Source organism: Chenopodium quinoa, unplaced genomic scaffold (assembly GCF_001683475.1).
Source record: "Chenopodium quinoa cultivar QQ74 unplaced genomic scaffold, ASM168347v1, whole genome shotgun sequence".
In the NCBI taxonomy this organism is placed as follows: Eukaryota; Viridiplantae; Streptophyta; class Magnoliopsida; order Caryophyllales; family Amaranthaceae; genus Chenopodium; species Chenopodium quinoa.
In genome coordinates this window covers 2,050,154-2,067,054 of record NW_018743331.1, presented here as the reverse complement: position 1 = coordinate 2,067,054, position 16,901 = coordinate 2,050,154, and positions in this window count along the sequence as shown.

Sequence of the window (16,901 nt, the reverse complement as noted above, 5' to 3'; positions counted from 1 at the left end):
ACGTCACCTGCTTCCTACGGAAATATCTGTCGGAGCGAGCTTAGCTTCCGACGGAATATTCCGTCGGACTTATAAACAGTTCCGACGGAATATTCTGTCAAAAACTGAGAAACTTTCCGACGGAATACATTCCGTCGGAAGCTTGCGACGGACTTCCCATTCAGGTCAAACAAAGGCTCCGACAAATAAAAATCCGTCGGTACGGTCATTTCCGACAGAAAATCCCTCGGTATTGGCCAAAATTCCTACGAAGTGTATTCCGACAACGTGTTCCGACGGACTTCTGTCGGAAACTATCTTTTTTGACGGATTAAGAGGGTTTTCCGACGGATTTTTTCCGTTGTAAAAAAGGTGTTTTCTAGTAGTGTCTTTATAATGGGCTTTGAGCTAGACTAAACGTCGAGGAACTTGTGTGACATGTATCCCTTTGTTCTGAAGTTCTTTTACCTAATGTTTGGCAGCAACAAATCCAACATTCAGCTCAAAATTCAGATTTATACTTAATTAAACTGATTTTCCAACTATTTACGATCTCTTCTTCATAGTAAAGGTATCCTAGTCTGCCTCCTCGGTATCTTGTATTCTTTTTCAATGACCTTCCTCGATTCTTTTTGCTTAATTCCTTTGCATTGGAAACCATACCTAGTTAGTATAAAATATTATCAAATACAAACAATCTAATAAATACTTGTATAGTATAAGAATACTTGAAATGCATCATCTTCGGTATAAGTCTTTATAAATTTGTTCCAATCAGTTTGCAGTATCATTGGATATTTCCATGGCGATGTTTTCCTTACCACTTTCTTATTTCCATGTACCTTGTATAGCCAATACTTTCTCAATCTTGTCTTGAAGGCCCTCCATCGAATAGAAGCCCTCCCTAAGATATATTTTTTGCGCTTCTCTGGTACATCAAATCCTTTTTGAAAAAAATGTTATTTTTTATTAATACATATAATCTGTGTAAAAAGTAATAATACTAGTAATACATATAAACAACCTCATGCATGTTGAGTTATATTAAAGCATGATGAATTTGCAAAGGTAAATGCTTACTGCGATGATTTCATACATTTCATCCACTATTTCTTTTGGAACATCACCCCAATTTTTATAGTTAATATTTAGACGTACACGAGCAACTACACCAATATAAGAAGAAAGGGTAGTGCGGTTTTTTTTTTATCACCACATGGAACTCCATATGTAGGATGCCATTCCACAGGGATTTTGGTATCGCTTTGAATTGCTTTCCCCACCATTGCAAGTATAGTGCGACCTCTCTCTTCCTCACGATTATTTTTTTCAGTATCAGATGCGTCATTTTCTAGGTCAGAGGTTGCATTGTTTGTAGATTGACTTGCATGCTTTTTCTTTTTTGCCATTAAGCTGCCAAAGTTCATATATTAGAAGCTATCATATCCAAGTACAAAAATTGGGGGTATAAACTTAGAGATATATATATATGTGTGTGTGTGTGTGCGTGCGTGTGTGTATACACTTCCCCAGTTCCACTATAATAAAAATGAAATAGAGAAAAAAAGGTTGTTCCATGAATGAAATATGCGTATCAGTATCCTAAATATATATTTAACACACACCTCAGTTTTGTCTAGAATTTGATTTACGACGACGTTTTTGGGACTTTGCCTTTTTAGAATCTGTTTCATCCAACATACCTTCATCATGGTCTTGTCTTACATATATTGAAGAATCGCCATTAATATCATCCCCGAGTGGCCCCTTCTTAAAGGTGGATCCTTCCTCTAGATTATCATTTTCATACTCATTTACTGCATATCGAGGTGAAGGTGAAATAACTATTGGCTTTCTCTTATCAGCTGGGTCAGTCACATAAAATACTTGTTTAGCTTGATTAGCCAATATGTAAGGATCTTCTTTATGCCCTTGTTTATCAAGATTTACCACGGTGAATCCTAATAAGTCTTCAAGGGAAACGCCTATCAACCCATTTGCATCCAAATAAAGGTATCGAGAAACTATTTTAATGCAACTCACAAATTTCTTCGATGACACCATAGTAACGCATTTTACAATAAACAAGTTTCTTAGAAGGACACTAGAAAAATGCATGGCTTCAGCTTCTAAAGTAACTCCACTATTTTGCATAGTACTAAATGCGTCTTGATCCTTGGTGTAAAATGTGCAACCATTAATCATATACCCAAAATAAAAGGAGGCATTGAAATTAGGCCCATATGCTAAACACTTCAAACGATCAGAAATAGATTCTGGTGACAATTGAAGTTCTTTCATTACTTTTTCCTTGAACCAGGTAAAAAATGTCTGATTATGCTCATTTTCTATGAACTTCTCAGTTGCCTTCCGATTATACTTTTTTTTCAAGAAAGTCTTGTGTTGCTCAACATAAGGTGCTATTTCATCCTCATCATGCAGAACATACGTATGGGCCTTAATTCACTTGGCACTAGACAAGTCAGCTTGTTTATAACCAATGATACCCTTCCTATCTATCCTATCATCATGACGAAATATAGGCAATCCAATAATTTTCAAATTTCCTAAAAATTCACTACAAAGTGCAATAGCAATTTTGTGGTGGACTCGCTCAGCTATATAACCTTCAGGGTAATAAGAATTCATTACATAACCCTTATAGGTTTTCATTTGCCATTTAAAAGCCTATTGAGCTCTCAGATACACAGGCCCACAATATCTTACCTCTCTAACCAGGTGTAGAGTCAAATGAATCATTATATCAAAAAATGATGGAGGGAAATAGATTTCTAACTGGCACAAAATAATGATAATCTCTTCCTCTAAGTCATCTAGTTCTTTAGGATTAATAACTTTGTTGTAGATTGCATTAAAGAAAGAACACAATCTAATGATGGCATGTCGGACATTTTTAGGTAAAATTGAACGAATAGCCACTGGTAACAAATGTTCCAACAAGACATAGGGGTGAAACAAATTCGGGTTAAAACCGAACCGAACCGAAAACCGAACCGAATAAGAAATATGGTTCGGTTTTTTTTTTTAAGTGGTTCGGTTCGGTTTTTTTAAAAAAAATATTTCGGTTTTCGGTTTGGTTTCGGTTTGAGGAAATGGAAAACCGAAAAAAACCGAAAACCGAAATTTAGGCCCAGATTGGCAGATTTACCCTAAGTATATAAGGAAAAAAAAAAACCCTAACCCTCATTCTCTGATTCTCTCTCCTGACTTCCTCAGTTCGCCTCTTACCCTACCCTCATTGCGAATTTCTCAGTCTCTCACCCTCACTTTCTCAGTTTCTCAATCATCTCTTTTGTGTTTCTCAGAATTCTCACTCTCCAATTCTCCATCGTTCACCGGCACAACGCACTCGTTCAGGCGTTCACTGTGACACCGTCCACCGTCCAAAGGTATGCTTTTAAGTTTTGATTATGCTTGATGTTCATATTTTTTTAGGGTTTTAATTATGATTAGTGTTAAATGTTAATTACGAAAATCTGCAAATTACATGTACAAATTTGTTAAACATTCTGATTAGGGTTTTAATCTATGCTTGATGTTCATATTGCGATGTTGTTTCTGAATTTTCTATTCTGTACAAATTAGTAAAACATTCTGAATTTTCTGGTATTTTGATGCTTCGGGGTTTTGGTCTATTCAAGGGTATTTTGGGTTTTGGTCTAGTAAAACATTCTGATTAGGGTTTTGGTCTAGTAAAACATTCTGAATTTTCTGGTATTTTGAAGCTCTATTCGATTGGACTCTGTTGAAGATTGTTTCAGATTATTAGTTAGTTATTAATTCAAGGGTTCGCATGATTAATAGCATTATCATTGTCTTGATAAGTGTTTATTAGATTGTTGATCTTTGTTATTATTGTTAATTTTGATTTTACTTGTTTTGGGTACAGTTAGTCAGTTAGTGCTTAATTTGATTGTTTTTGGGTGGTGGGGTGGAATCTTAGGGGGCTAATTTTATTGCTAAATTGTTATTGTCTTTGGTTTAGTTAGCCAGTTACTACTGATTTTGTTTATTAGGGGTATAATTATTATTCCCTTTAAAAGATCCAATATTCTTAATTTATGAGTTTGCATGTATTCTTACAGATTGTTATTCAACCACGAATTATTGAATGACAACCAACGTGGGTGGTGTTCCTGACCAGCCTCAATCCGAACATGAGACTGACCAAGTCTCTCAAAATCAGAAAAAAGAACAGGGAGCAAAAAGGAAGAGGATGAAAGAACGCTCTGAAGTTTGGGAGCACTTTGATAAAGAAGACTTACCTTCTGGAATGCAGGCAATTTGCAAGTATTGTGGGATGAGCTACAAGTGTGGGGCAAAGAAAAACGGCACTAGTGTGTTATGGGCTCATATTTCGCGATGTCGTAAGTATCCCTTTAACACCCCTAAAGATTCAAAACAAAGTTTGCTTTCATTTAAAAGTGCTAAAGAACCAAGTGGTGGTACTAGTGGGTTGACATACCACAAATTTGATGCTGGTAGTATTAGAAAAGCTTTGTCATTTATGGTGATTGTTGATGAACTTCCATTTAAGTTTGTTGAAGGTATAGGTTTTAGACATTTTTGTGGTGTAATAGAGCCTAGATTTAATGTTCCTTCTCGAATTACAGTAGCCAAAGATTGTTTTGAAACATATTTAACTGAAAAACGAAAGCTGAAAAATGTGTTAAAAAGGTGTAATTCAAGAGTTTCTTTAACCACTGACACATGGACCTCTATACAACAAATCAATTACATGTGCTTGACTGTCCACTTTATTGATAATAATTGGAAATTACACAAAAGAATTCTGAATTTTTGTCCTATTTCTAGTCATAAGGGTGATGATATTGGCAAAGAAATTGAAAAGTGTTTGCTTGATTGGGGGCTTGAAAATGTCATGTGCATAACAGTTGATAATGCTAGCTCAAATGATACTGCAATTGGGTATATGAGAAGGAAAATAAATGGGTGGAAAACTGGGGTTCTTAAGGGTCGTTTCCTTCACATGCGTTGTGTTGCACACATTGTCAATTTGGTTGTTTCTGATGGGTTGAAAACTGTTAATGAGTCGGTTCAACGTGTTAGGCATGCTGTTAGGTTTATCAAACAATCTCCTGCTAGGTTGCAAAGGTTTAAAAAATGTGTCTTAGATGAAAAAATCAACACAAAAAAGGGATTGTGCCTTGATGTGCCTACTAGGTGGAACTCCACCTATTTGATGTTGAATGCTGCTATTGAGCTTCAAGATGCTTTTGAGAGGTATTCTGGGGAAGACCCTCACTATGTAGTTGATTTGAATGAGAGGGATGGTAAGGGTAGCCCAGATTCTGATGATTGGAATAATGTAAGAAGACTTTCTGAATTTCTACAAGCCTTTTATGATCTGACCTTGCATGTCTCTGGCTCTTTATATGTCAGTTTGAATTTGTTTTTTCATGAATTGGTGAGTGTTGTTGTACTTATGAAAGATTTGGTTTCAAGTGATGATGTGGATATGTGTCTTATGGCTTGTAGAATGAAAGAAAAATATGAAAAGTATTGGGGTGATCCAGAAAAAATAAACCTCCTGATTTTTATTGCCGTTGTCCTTGATCCTCGTTATAAGCTTGATTATGTTGAGTGGATGATAACTGAAATTTATGACCCTATTGTTGCATCAAAGTTAGTTGATAATGTGAAGGTAGCTTTGAATGCTTTGTATGAGGAGTATCGTGTTTCTTCTGGTAATGATGTGAATAGGGAGGAAGTGTCTTCAAGTAAGGATGGCAAAACTCCATTGAGTCCCAAACATAAAAAGATTGAAGTCTTAAAGAGTAAGTATAAGAAACACAAGTGTGAGAGAGATGGAGATGCAAAATTAGAGTTAGACAAATATTTGGAGGAGGATACAGCGGAGGATATTGATGAATTTGACATTTTGAGCTGGTGGAAGTTCAATTGTTCAAGGTTTCCTACTGTGGGGAGAATTGCCCGTGATGTTCTTGCTGTCCCTGTTTCGACAGTAGCTTCTGAGAGTGCATTCAGCACTGGGGGCAGGGTTCTAGATCAGTTTAGGAGCTCATTAACTCCTCGAGTTGTAGAAGGTCTTGTTTGTGCTCAAAATTGGTTACGTGCTTCACCATTTCCAAGTATTGAAGAATGTTTAGAGGAAGTTGAGCTTCTTGAAGAGGGTAATATATAAGAACATCTAATCATAAGTTACTTATTTTCATTATGTGTATATATTTTAACTTGGTTATTTTTGTTATGAATTATGATAGACTTGAAGAATATGGCAGTTGGTGATGCTGATATTGATGAAGTGCTTGAAATAATAGACTGATGTGGCTCTTTGCTCATTGCTGACTTGCTGTTGCCACTTGCCAGACTTGCTACTGCCTTGCTCTATCACTGCTACTGCCTTAGTCTATGCTGCTGAGTGTTGACCTGCTTTTGCTGCTGACCTGCTGTTATGATGCTGCTGCTGCCCTGCTGCTTGTTGCTACTGCTGTTAAACAATTTTTTTACTGCCTTTTAGAACTTGGTCTATGCTGCTTGTTGCTACTGCTGTTAAACAATTGTTAAAGTTGTAATGTTGAACAATTTTATTTTTTTTTGGATGAAGTGTTGAACTTTTAAAACTTTGAATTATAACTTTGAAGTTTTAGAACTTGTTAATGTTGTTTAAATCTCATTAAGCATTTATGCTACTACATATGTTGATGAATATAATATTTATATGATTTAAGCCCACAAAAATTGCAGATTAAAGCCCAAATAAACAAGGCCCAAAAAAATTCGGTTTGGTTCGGTTTTTTTCTTTTGAAACCGAAATTTATATGGTTTGGTTTGGTTTGGTTTCAAAAGTAAAGTGGTGCGGTTTGGTTTCCAAAAACCAAAAACCGAATTAGGGTGGTTCGGTTTCGGTTTGGCCTATAAACCAAACCGAAAACCGAACTTTCACCCCTAACAAGACATGGCAATCATGGGACAAATGTTGCAACAAGACATGGCAATCATGGGACTTAAGACCCACAAGTTTCAAGTTTTTCATGGAAACAAGGTTGTGAATGTTTGAAGAATAACCCTCTGGAACTTTCACTCCAGCCAAACTCTCACAAAATTCAACTTTTTCTTTCTTTGATAATGTAAAAGCAGCGAGAGGCAAATATTTAGGGCCATATTTTATCTTTTCAACTGGATGAAGTTTAGCTCTTATCCCCATGATTTCTAAGTCAGCTCTTGCTTTAGGGCCATCTTTCGTTTTCCCAGAGATGTTCAACAAAGTACCAATAAGACTATCTCACACATTTTTCTCTATATGCATTGTATCTACAGAATGTCTCACAAAAAGGAATCTCCAGTATGCCAAACGCCAAAAACCACAACACTTCTTGTAACCTTGTTTAGAAACTCACACATTTGTCCAAAGGTAATCTGAATATCCTTTACCTTCTGAAACACCTCCTCACTAGTGAAGACCTTTGGACGATCATCAAACATTTGTTTCCCATTGAAGGCTTTCTTTTGCTTACGATAACTATGATCACTAGGCAAAAAACATCGATGATCTACATAAGCTGTTTTTCCAGATCCATATAACCAAACTCCCTTGAAACCATCTTCACACAATGGACAAGCTGACCCACCTTTCACTGTGTACCCTCACAGATTACCGTAAACTGGAAAGTCTTGGATGGTGGTAAAAAACATTGCCTTCAAATTGAACATTTCTTTGCAATGAGCATCATACACCTCTACACCTTTATCCCATAATATGATCAAATCATCAATGAGTGGTTCTAAATACACATCAATGTCATTTCCAGGTTGTTTTGGCCTAGAAATTAACAATGTTAGCATCATGTACTTTCTTTTCATGCACAAAGAAGGGGATAAGTTGTAAGTGACCAGAATTACAGGCCAAGTACTATAGGTGCTACTAAGGGAGCTAAAAGGGTTCATACCATCGGTGGACAATGCAAGGCACAAATTACGTTCTTCTTTACCAAACTCGGGGAACATTGCATCAATGAACGACCATTGAGGGGAGTCGGCTGGGTGCCTAAGAAACTCATCCTTTTTACGGCCATGTTCATGCCAGGTTAACTTCTCAGCATCTCCCGGGTTTGAATACATGCGTCTAAACCTGGGTATTATCGGAAAATACCATAATACCTTAGTCGGCATACCTTCTTTTTCTTTATATCTTGAGGCTTTACACACAGGGCAACTCTCTAATGATTCTCGTTCATTACGATATAATATGCAATCGAAGGGCACGCATGAATTTTCTCATAATGCAAGCTCATTGTGCACAATATCTTTTTTGCCTCATAACAACCTTTTGGAAGAACATTATTTTCTAGAAGCATGTCTTTTAATAATTCAAGCAACGCATTAAAACCAATATCTGACCAACTATGACCTGCCTTCAAATTGTATAATTTAAGTAAACCTGACAATCTGGTATACTTGGAGCAACCAGGGTACAACGACATTTCATAATAATTTAATAAGGTCTGGAGAGCAGCAAGATCCTCAATGATTGTGTCCTCAACTACATGTATCATGTCCTCTAAACGATCACCTTCATAATTAGCATGACCCTCACTTACACCATCCATAGAAGTGGCCTTAGAAATTTCTTTCCCTAGACTCTCCATGAAAAGTCCAATGGGTATATGTTATATCAAAGGCCCATTTACTGAGATGATTAAGTATTTCATCAAATCTCTTGTGCAAGAGATTGTGGCACATAAAACAAGGACATGGTAACTTGTCTCTGCCTCTACTATTTTTCACCGCAAAAGTAATAAATTCCTTACACCATCAATATATTTTGGGTCACCTAGCTTTGATGTAGTTATCCAACTTCGGTCCATTTCTACACATAATATGACATCTAAAGTAACTAACACAATGTTGATCAAATGAAATAACATTTTGTAGTGATGTGTACAAAGGTGAGCAGTTTAGTTAAGAGTGAGAAAATAAAAGATTAATAAACAAAAAAAATGGGAATGAAGTAGTAACATATTTTAGTGTTTTTTTTTTTTTTTTTTTTAAATTCTTTCCTTTTTATAACTCTGGTAGAAACTCATACCCAAAACTTGATGGCCAAAACCAAAATTGACCCCACTTAAAAAAGAATTGGGTTAACAATTATAAATTTCTCAAAATAAACAAATTGGCATAAAATCAAAAGGCATGTCATATAATCTAACCCATGTAATAATTGATAACAACAAGTGGTTATTTATTCTTTTCTTCCATGCATATAAAATAAGTATAACTAGCAATATAACTATCATATTAAATTAACAAAAGATAGCCAAAAGGATTTAAAGAAACGTTACTTACCTTATCAAAATATGTAGCACCTCAGTATAAAAGTCGAAATAATGGACTGCATATACCATTAAAAAAATGAATACAAAAGCTAAAAAGTGAATACTATTAATTTAGTATAAGTAAAGGTGACTATAAGCACAACACATGAAAATATTAACTGATTACATGGTATATAGAGAGTTAGAGACTAAAGCATGCACGTTTATGAAAGCACTTGAAAGTTGGGACCTTTTAATACTCACTTAATCTTGACCACTCAACCCAGCCAAAATACAAAAACAAATGACTCTCTAACATACATAATATGGTCTACCATCTAATAATTTAAGCTTGTCCTATATACTTCAAGTGACATCAGTATATAGCCATGAATGCATATAATACAAAAACATTAACACATATATACAATTAGACAAACATATGGAGGGAATATCCAATATATATAAGCCCTTGATATTATCAATTTACCAGCAATAATTAATTAAACAAGACTAATGGAGGGAGGCTTTAAAAGAGAAATTAGTTAGGTGTCTTTGTAACTAACAATCTTAATCTCAATTTTAATTTAGCCATACATGCATACCCAATTGTCAACAATTGGTTCTCTTAAACCCATCGCTAAACAGTATAACAAGTCATATAATTTAAACCCTTAATTTCAATGGTTCGATTACAAATATTACTGTAAAAGTATGATTTTCTATTGATTTTCAAGCTAGTACAAATGTAATATAAAACCAATCATACGAAATCGAAAAATAATAACAATAGAACAAAAATTAGGGTATTTTTATCATCAAATTAATTAAATTAAAAAGTCAAACATTAAAGAATTACCAAGAAGGAAACAACACGCAAATTCTGCAGAGATGATGAGCGGTGGCTTCAGCGTCGGTGGTTAAATTTTGGGAATAAAAGGTTCCTTAAGTTTGGTTAAATTTTAATACTAAATAAGGAACCTCATTTTTTAACGAGGGGTCTCTTATATCTCATTTAAAGAGACCCCTTTTCTTAGATCATAGGTTTCTTTAATTAAAAAAACCCCCTATTTACTAAAAGGGGTTTCTTATTAGTGATACTTTATGCCGAATTTGTAGTAGTGCTAGATGGTGTAAGAGATAGACAAGATGTTTTAGATCAGTGGAAAAAGAGCATGAGTAGTGTACTTAATTTAAACACTGAATGGACTTTTGAAAATTTCTTGAATTACCTTGAACATAGCTTATATGGTTGTGTAGAAGACTGGTATGATGGCATGGATGAAGAAGTTAAAACAATATTAAGAACTAGTGAATCTCCTACTAGAATGTTTAGACAATTATGTCAATACATTGATTAAAAATTCATTAGTCTTATAGCTGACCCTAATGAAAAATGAATGGAATATCAAAGAAAAATAAGTAATTTGTCCATTTGTATTATGAAATACGTTGAGAGCTACATTATGGAGTTTGAAACACATTATTATAAAATTGGTGAAAATGAACAAACCTGGAAATGTTCTATGATAAATTACCAAGTCCTCTTAATGAAGAAATAAGTGGAAAATATCGAGAATGGAGAGAAAAATATATAGCTAGGGATGCCCTAAGTAACCAAATTGCTTTCCTGAGAAAATGGATTGAAAAGAAATGTAGAGAGGTTGCAGGAACTCAACAAATGAAGAGACAATTTCTCACTTGTTGGGATTTCCCAAATAATTATGGATGTAAAAGAAGGAATTATAACAAGAAGAAAAACTATAAAAAGAATAAATTTGATAGATCAAAAGGAGAAACCTATAAGAAGAAGTATTATAATCATAAGTATAGAAAACCTAGTAGATTTTTCAGAAAAGCAACATAATGTCCTGAGAAAAAGAAGACATGCAAGTATTGGTCTTGTGGAGAACTAGGACATTATGCTAATGAATGTAAGAAAGCTAATCATAAACTAATGGAAGCCTTAGGTTGTTGGGACTACATAGAAATACCAGAAGAAGAGGCTTTATAATTAGCTTTGAGAATTATAAAGGAATAATAGAAACAATCGAAGAAGAAAATGAGTTTATTGAAGAATTTAAAGACAGTGAATTTGAAGATGAAAATAATGAAGAAATAAATAACATGATGGAAGGAGAAGTAATAGAAAACTCTAAGTTGGATGACGAAGAGGATAAAAGCAAATGACTATAGGTCAACTAAAAAGAGCTGAGTATTCAATTGACAATAAAGATCTGGATCAAATGAATAAAGAAAGCTGGAATCCCCCAAAACTAAAGATAAAATATTTAAAATCATTCTTTAAAGCCAGAACTAAATTATATGTATGTGAAGAAATGGAAGGAAGTATAGTAATATCATAAAAAGAAAGCTGTAGAAATTAATATCATAAACTGGAAATTAAAAGCATTAAGAACCATAAAGATAAAGGAAATTATAGTTATATTTGTATTGGTGCAGTGCAAGTATACATAACTCCTTTACAAGATTTTGGTAAAAATGTTAAATGTTTAAGCTTTGTTTGTGATATTATTAGACAGAAAGTGTTATATGATCAAATTGATAGTGGTATCACATGTAGCTTAAGTCAGGGAACTGTAAGTTATATATGTGAACCTAGATATAATGTGAGCTTAGAAGATTCATATGCTCCAAAGTCTCTAGAGATCAAGTAACTGATGGAATAAAAATGCATAAAAGGACTCGACCTATAAAATTAAGATGGAAGGATTCTATAAGTTGGTTAACACTATAGATTCATCTTTCAAGAAACAAATAGTTGATGCTTAGAAATATGAGCAAAGAGGAGGTCCTAAGATGAAAATTAACCCTATAAAGGTAAATCCTAATGAAATAGAAATAAAAAAAAAAACTTGGGAAGAATTCTTCATGAATCCTGCAATGAAAATTAGGTCAAGTAAGTTTTTAATTGATGAATCAGGATTGCTTCATCATGGGATAACTACTAACCCTAGAATGCAGAGAAGTATGAGTTTTAGCTCACCAAGCCTAAGTAGACAAAACTCAAATAAAATAAAGATGAAAAACAAGTATATGAAAAACCAGAAGAGGATGAAGAAGAACTATTAGCCTTAATAGAAAAGTTAAATGAAAAAATTGAAACTAAGAAAGTCTTAAAGCAACCAGCAAAACATAGTATATATATTGGTTCATGTTCTAATTTAGAAATAAATGAAGATCTAAATAATCCTATAATTGTAAAAAGAAAGGTAATTGGATATAAAACTAAAACTGTGAGTGAACCAGTATATGAAGATGAAGTGAATATGCAAATGGAAGCCTATAATGAAATATCCAGTACTAATCCTAATAGCATTTATATTCCAATCATTGATATATGCATTGAAGATTATAATAAATATAAATTATGTGCATATATTAATAGTGGTTGTTCTACATGTTTCGGAAAAAGATCTTTATTTCTAGAATTCATGTGGAAAAAAGCTAAAAAAAATCCTATGCAAGTTAGAATTTCTAATAACAGTGTCATGATGCATACGGAAATGATTGAAGAATTACCAATAGAAATTGGAGGTGCTCAATGTGTTATTCCTATTTTATGGGCGACTAATCAGCCTAGTCATGATAATACGAAATAACTTTCAAATATTATACTCTCCATGCACTCAAACCATTGATCAAATTAACTTTACTATTAATGGTCATTCTGTTCCTATACAGAAAATAACTAAAGCTTATATTCATAAGACTATGGAATTTGCGTGCAGCCAGCATGGTGATAGGGTTACACCTACACAACGAGAGGTTACACTTAGAATTTTTTAGTGTATCAATAATAGATCAGATAATTAAGCAGTAAGAAAAATTATGTGAAAAATTATATTCAACAAATCCATTATAACATTGGGAAAAGGATAAAGCATTTGCTAAAATAACTCTAACAAATCCAAATAAGATTATTAAAGTAAGACAAATGGTTTATACCTACCGAGATATATTAAAATTTAACGAACAAATAAAAGAATTATTGAATAAGAAGTTAATCAGGAATAGCAATAGTCCTCATAATAGTCCAGCAATTATGGTAAGGAATCATGTAGAAGAAAAAAGAGGTAAACATAGAATGGTCATTAATTATAAACAACTAAATGATAATACAGTATTTGATGGCTATTACATTCCTAATAAAACTGTGTTATTAAATAGAATACAAAAAGCCACATGGTTTTCTAAATTGGATTGCAAGAGTGGTTACTGGCAAATTAAAATGGAAGAAGAAAGCATTCCATTAACTGCGTTCAGTGCCCCTTAGGGACATTTTTTTTTAGTGTTCCACCCGGTTTACCCTTCGGGCTAACCCAGATTCAGGGATCAGTTTTGGGTGGTTAGGTTCCAGTTTCTTCTCAATTGTTGTTGCGAGGGATCGAACACACGGTCCTCCCTACGAAGTGCAGTCCCAATCACCACTACACCAACAATCAATTGGTCCCTTAGGGACATTATAAATGGTTAGTAATGCCTTTTGGATTAAAAAATGCTCCACAAATATTTTAAAGAAGAATGGATAATATCTTTAGGGAACTTAATCATTGTTGTTTGGTCTATATAGATGATATGGTAATCTTCTCAAAAGATTTAGAGCAACATAAGGATGATCTTAAAGCAGTAACTCAGAAGTGTGTTGAACATGGAATAATCATTGGAAAAGATAAATGTGTCTATGCTAAACAAGAAATTGAATTTCTAGGATTAGAATTTAAAGCAGGAAAAATCATTTTGCAAAAACATATTCTCGAAAAGATTGAATAATTCACAAATGAAATTGAAGATAGAAAACAACTAGAAAGGTTTTTAGGATATTTAATCTATGCTTTTGATTTCATAGAAAATCTTACTTTATTAAGAAAACATTACAGCAAAAACTCAAGAAAGAAATGATTTGGAACTGGAAGGAAACTGATTCCAAAATCGTTCAAAATTTTAAAGCTATGTGTAAAGATCTTCTTGTAGTAACACTTCATACTAATGAAGATGATTTAATCCTTGAAACAGATGCTAGCTAGTAATGAGCTTTGGTAGGGGTGCTCATAACCGGGTACCCGGATTTTCGGGTACCCAAAAGTGCGGATAACCAGAAGTGCGGGTAGTAAGTTAGGGGGCCCATTACCCGACCCGATAAAATCGGGTACGCGATAAGTGGGTACTCGTTTTTACCAAGTCGGGTCACCGGGTACCCAGTATATTAATATATTTGTTTTTTTTTTATATTTTTTAAAAATAAAACATGTTGTTTATGGCTTTAAAAACCTGCTGTTTTTTATATATTTAAAAAAAACTGCTGTTTTCGTTAAAAATAAAACCTGCTGTGTTTATTTTTTTTAAAAAAAAAAAAACCTGTTGTGTTTAATAATAATCCTGCTGTTTTTTATTAAAACAAACCTGCTGCAATGCTGCCCTATCATTGTATACCTATTTGATTCAAAGTACAAAATACTCACTTAATCTCAAACTAATTCAGATTCAAAGTACAAAATGCAAAACCACAATTCAGAGTTCAGAGTTCAGAGTGTCCAGAGAGCAGAGACTTAAGAAACTTCAGAGAGTTTACATCAAAACAGCCAAATTACAAACTCCAAAGTCTCCAAACATTGTCTCAAAGCCACAAATCAAACTAAATGGGGGAGGGTGAGGTACGGTGGTCGCCTGAGAGTGAGGTACGATGGTCGCGCTGAGAGTGAGGTACGGTGGATGCGTGTTTGTGAGTGAGTGTTTGAGAGTTGAGAGAGAGAGAGGTGTGCGTGCGGCGGCTACTCAGAGGGAGTGGGTAAGGTAGTGAGTTAGTAACCCTAAAGGGAGTAAAGTGCCTTCCAGCCAGTTTCATGAAAGCTTCAAATATATATTCATGGCCTTCAAGCGATAGAAACTCGGTAGGTATAAACCATTTGTCTTACTCGAATAATCTTATTCGAATTTGTTAGAGTTATTTTAGCCGATGCTTTATCCTTTTCCCAATGTTCTAACGGATTTATTGAATATAATTTTTCACATAATTTTTCTTACTTCTTAATTATCTGATCTATTATTGATACACTCAGAAGTTCTAAGTGCAACCTCTCTTTGTATAGGTGTAAGGGGTGTAACCCTATCACCACACTCGATGCGCGCAAATTCCATAGTCTTATGAGTATAAGCTTTAGTTGTTTTCTGTATAGGAACAAAATGACCATTAACAGTAAAAATAATTTAATCAATGGTTTGAGTGTATGAAGAGTATGATCTTTGAAAGTTATTTCCTATTATCATGACTAGACTGATTAGTCACCCATAAAATAGGAATAACACATTAAGCACCTCCAATTTCTATTGGTAATTCTTCTATCATTTCCGTATGCATCATGACATTGTTATTAGAAATTCTAACTTGCATAGGATTTTTTTTAGTTTTTTTCCACAAGAATTCTAGAAATAAAGATCTTTTTCCGAAACATGTAGAACAACCACTATTAATATATGCACATAATTTATATTTATTATAATATTCAATGCATATATCAATGATTGGAATATAAATGCTATTAGGATTAGTACTGGATATTTCATTATAGGCTTCCATTTGCATATTCACTTTATTTTCATATACTGGTTCACTCACAGTTTTAGTTTTATATCCAATTACCTTTCTTTTTTCAATTATAGGATTATTTGGATCTTCATTTATTTCTAAATTAGAACATGAATCAATATCTATACTATGTTTTGCTGGTTGCTTTATCAATTTTTGAAACCGGTAACTCGAGGGGCAGCCCCTAATACTCTAAAACAACATAAGGTATTTGACTTGTTGGCAAAGAATAATATTTGCCTCAACAAGGTGTTAACAAAACTTCATTGTGTTGAGGGTTTGTTACTATCTATGTCTTTAGTCGATAAAAACAGAAGGGTAAGATGGTCCAGTCCGTTACCCAAGCTGAGTCGACTTCTCGAGTTCCCAATGATTGTGTAACTGGTTGTCAAGTAAAAAAGGATTGTTGTGTTGCGGAAGTGGCTACTCCAATTGCTGATTTTCAGTGTAATGTGATAAGTTCAGTTGTTGTTTTGGAGCCACTACTATCGCCTGGTTCGTCTGGTGGTGATAACGATTGTAATCTCCCACCACTGATTTCAGAGAGTGTTGATATGGAATGTGATTTCCAATCGGATACAGTTGGTAATGACAGGGATTGTAAGTCTTTACCACCTTTTCATCAGGAAGCTGAAGTCCCTCGTATGCATGAGTTTGTTACTCGAAATTGTTCAAGTTCATCCCTTTGGCTTTCTTCCTCAAATTTGCAGCAGGTTAAGCAAGGCAATGTCATTCATTTCTACCATTCTAAGTCTATGTCGTTAATGTTTATTCGGATTTGTCCGAGGTCCCCCGAGATGTAACTTTTAGGGAAGCAGAGACCTCTATTTCTACTCCAGTTAAGTTCTGTGGTGGAATGGAGCAACAGGCGACGATATCCACTTCAAAGTTCCTATCAGCTCCCATTTCGCAGTCCACGTATGCTCCAATTTTGCAATCTTATCCAGCGAAGGTGATCGAGGTTTCCCACGATGTGAAGTCCGGTGTAGCGATGTCCT